Below are 3,926 nucleotides of genomic sequence, written 5' to 3'. Positions count from 1 at the left end.
AGCATTTGTGGCTGATACATGTTTTACTAGTTATTCAAGTGGCTTATATCTGAGGATGATGGTTCATGGCCAGCTCTGGCAGAAGAGTCCATGAAAATCTTGTCTGTGATTAATCACTTCCCCCCACCAAAAAGGGCCCAAAAGTTATGGTATGTCTCATGTAATAATGGATAACCTTGAATAAAAACTTCTGAGACAGAATATGAGCCCCAATTTTTAGGCCCAGGAACAGCACACACATGTAAAAAAAAAATAAAAAGTAAACAACAGTAGGTAGAGGTAAGCATATATTAATGTTTTAAAATGACACAAGGGTTGTTGGTCCTGTGTATAATCCTTACTACATAAGAGACTGACATCTGAGGATTGTGGTATCAAGTCAGCATGGGCAGGATTGTGCTTGAGATGCTTACCCCAGCTAACTAGCACAAAGCCCTGAACTGCAACTGAGGTGGTAAAGCAGCAGCTTTTAGTTAAAAAGCTAAGAAATAATTCCCAGAGCCAGAGGTCAAGCTGCATGACCTCTAAAAATTTCAAATAAAAACAATAAATAAAAAGGACAGTGGAAGAAGAGAAACTGAAATATGAGGATCACAGTTTAAAGTTAACACAAGCAAGAAAATCCATGAGACTTTCTCTGTGTGTTTGCATCTGTGTGCCATCTTGCGGCTTGTGTGTGCCATCCTTGAACTTGTGCTGCTTTGTTCAAGGATAGAGCTCTACCATTCCCAGCTAATCAGTGGTTAGTTGGAGGTCATTGTCTCATGGACTTTCCTTCCCAGGCTGGCTTGATTTATGCTAGGCTTTTTATCAGACTCTTATCTCCAACTAATTGTCAAAAAGAAAAGAAAAGAAACTGGGAATGGAGTTATGGCACAAGTGGCAGAACTGGGCAATCAATTTCTGGGACAACAACCAGGCCCTGAGTTCAATCCCCAGGACAATCACAGAAGAATTAAAGAAAAGAGGGAAGAAGTGCAGAATGAAGATCCAATGACAGAGGTTTAAATAAATCAAGCATTGGTTGCTCACTGATGATCTATCAGCTACTCAGGAGGATGAAATCTTAGGATCACAGTTGAAGGCAAGCCCAGGTAGGAGAATCTATGAGACTCTCATGTCTCATTTGTCTCCAAAAATATGCCAATAGCTGTGCTCTGGCACATATGGTAGAGTTCTAGCCTTAAACAGAAAGCTCTGGGACAACACACATGCCCTGGTGCTGATGCCCTAGCACAGACACTTACAAAAATAAAGAAAAAAGTGCACAAATTATAAAAGATGGGAGAAAGTGAAAATATTGGTTTCAAAGTGAGCCATGGGTTGTTGGTTTATGTGTATATTCATAGCTACTCAGAAAGATGAAATATGTGGATCACAGCTCAAAGCCAGCCTGGACAGAAAAGTCATTGAAATTCTTTTCCCCAACTACCCAGCAAAAGGTGGAAATGAAGGTGTGAGAGTAGTTATAAACTACTGAAATTTGGTGAAAAACCTGGGAAACAGTTCCCTGGTCCATAATTCAGCCCAAAGTCGACCAAAAACAAAACTGAGAGAAGAAATGACCATTTCAGATTTAAAAATAAGCCTGGGGCTAGTGGTTCTTGCTTATTATTTTAACTATTCAGAAAGCTGAAGTCTGAAGATACATTTTAAGGCCAGTCCAAACAGGAAAGTCCATGGAGCTTTTATACTGTGAATGCCAAACTGTGGCTTTAATTTGTGTAGCAGCTCTATCACTCCTAGATTCTTTGTAGTTAGTTGATTAGAAAAGTCTCATGCACTTTCCTGTCCAGGATGGCTTCAACTTCAATCCTCAGATTTCAGCCTCCTGTGTCTTGCTGGGCTTTACATGAGATTCTTATTTCCAATTAATTCCAAAAGGATGAAAAATAAAACCTGGTGATTGAGCTGTGGCTCCAATGGCAGAAATGAGAAAATAATTTCTGGGACAGCACTCAGACCTTGATATTAACTTCAGGTCCAACACACAAAAAGGAATAAAATAAATAAATATAGAGAAGTTAGAAGAGCCAATTTCAGAGTTTAAAATATGATCCAAGCATAGGTGGCACACACCTATGATGGTAGCCACTCAGGAGGCTAAAATGTGAGGATCACAGTAGAAAACCAGCCCAGGTAGGAGAATTCATTGACTCAACTCTAAGTAGCTACTTAAAACAAAAATTAATAGCCACAAGTTGTGCAGTGGCTCATGCCTTGGTGTGCTAACCTTGAATAAAATCTTCTGGGACTGTACATGGGCTGATTTTTAGACCTAGGACAAGCATTCACAAGGAAATAAAAATTACAAATAAAAAGGTGAAGGAATGGCTGGAAATGTGGCTTAGTGACAGAGTGCTTGCCTACCATGTTTGAATCCCTGGGTTTGTTTCCTCAGTACCTCATAAATAAAAAAGGCTGGAAGTGGCATTGTGGTCAAGTAGTAGAGTTCTCACCTTGAGTATCAGAAGTTCAGGGGCAGTGTCCAATGCCTGAGTTCAAGCCCCAGGATTAGTAAAAAGAAGAAAAACTGTGAGAAAATCTAATTAAAGTTTCAAAATGAGCCATGAGTGAATTTTTGGTCAATATGTGTAATCCTATGACTCAGAACGCTGAAATCTGAAGGTTGTTGTTCATAGCCAGCGTGGATAGCAAAGTACATAAGTCTGCAACTAAACAGCAAAAATCGCCAGAAATAAAGCTGTGGTTGTAGTTGTAAAGCACCAGCCTTAAACAAAAAACCTATTGAAACAATGCCCTGGCTCAGAGATCCAGCCTCAGGATCACAATGATAAAATTAAATGGCTGGAAGTAAAGAACCCAAGACTGTTGGCTCATGTCTGTAATTCTAGAAATGCAGGAGGCTGAAATATAAGATCATGTGTAAAGGCAAACCCAATGAAAAAATTCCAGGAGACTGTTTTGTGTGTGGTGGCCTCAGTGGGGATAGGTTTTTGTTGATTGATTGGAGATAAGAATTTCATGGATTTTCCTGCTCAGGCTGCTTTCAAACCATGATGGACAGATTTCAGCCTCCTCAATCAGGCCAGGCCTTGCATGAGTTCAAGCTCCAGGAACGACACACACAAAAACAACGAAATAAATGAAAAGAAGGGTAGAAGAGATGAAGTAACAGAGGTTTCGATGAGCCAATCATTGGTGGCTCATATTTGTAATTCTAGATACTAAGGCTGAAATTTGAGGATACTGTTTAAAGCTCAGCTCAGGTATAGGTGTTCATAAGATGTGTGTGTGTGTGTGTGTGTGTGTGTGTGTGTGTGTGTGTGTGTGTGTGTGTGTGTGTGTGTGTGTGTGTGTGTGTGTGCCAGTCCTGGTGCTTGAACTTGCACTATTTTGCTCAATGATTGACTACTCTCAGATTTTAGTGGTTAATTGGAGAAAAGAGTGTCATGGACTTTCCTCAATTTTCAGCCTCCTGATTCTGGCCTAACTCTACATGATTCTTTTCTCTACAATTAACCTCCCCCCAAAAGCCAAATATTATGTTTGGTCCCATATATGCTGTGAGACAATATCTGAGCTTCAATTTCTACTCCCAGGACAAGCAAAAATGAAAAAAAAAGAAAAAATGGTAGGAGCAAGCACATATTAAAGTTTTAAAATGACCCAAATGTTGCTGGTCGTATGTGTAGTCCTTACTACACAAGAGGCTGACAACTGAGGATTGCAGAGACAAGTCAACCTAGGAAGGAACATGCTTGAGATTCTTATCCCCAGCTAAACAGCACAAATCCTTGAGCTGTATAAATCCTTGAGTGTAAAAGCTAACATATAGGCCCCAGAGTCAGAGGTCAAGCCACAGGACCAATAAAATTTTCAAAGGAGAGGGGATGGTGAGAGGCTGAAATCTGAGAATCATGGTTCAAAGCTAGCCCATGCAAGAAAGTCCATGACGCTTTCTC

The sequence above is a fragment of the Dipodomys spectabilis genome, unplaced genomic scaffold (assembly GCF_019054845.1).
Source record: "Dipodomys spectabilis isolate Male_0828 unplaced genomic scaffold, ASM1905484v1 ptg000084l, whole genome shotgun sequence".
Lineage (NCBI taxonomy): Eukaryota > Metazoa > Chordata > Mammalia > Rodentia > Heteromyidae > Dipodomys > Dipodomys spectabilis.
This window is presented reverse-complemented; position numbering follows the sequence as displayed.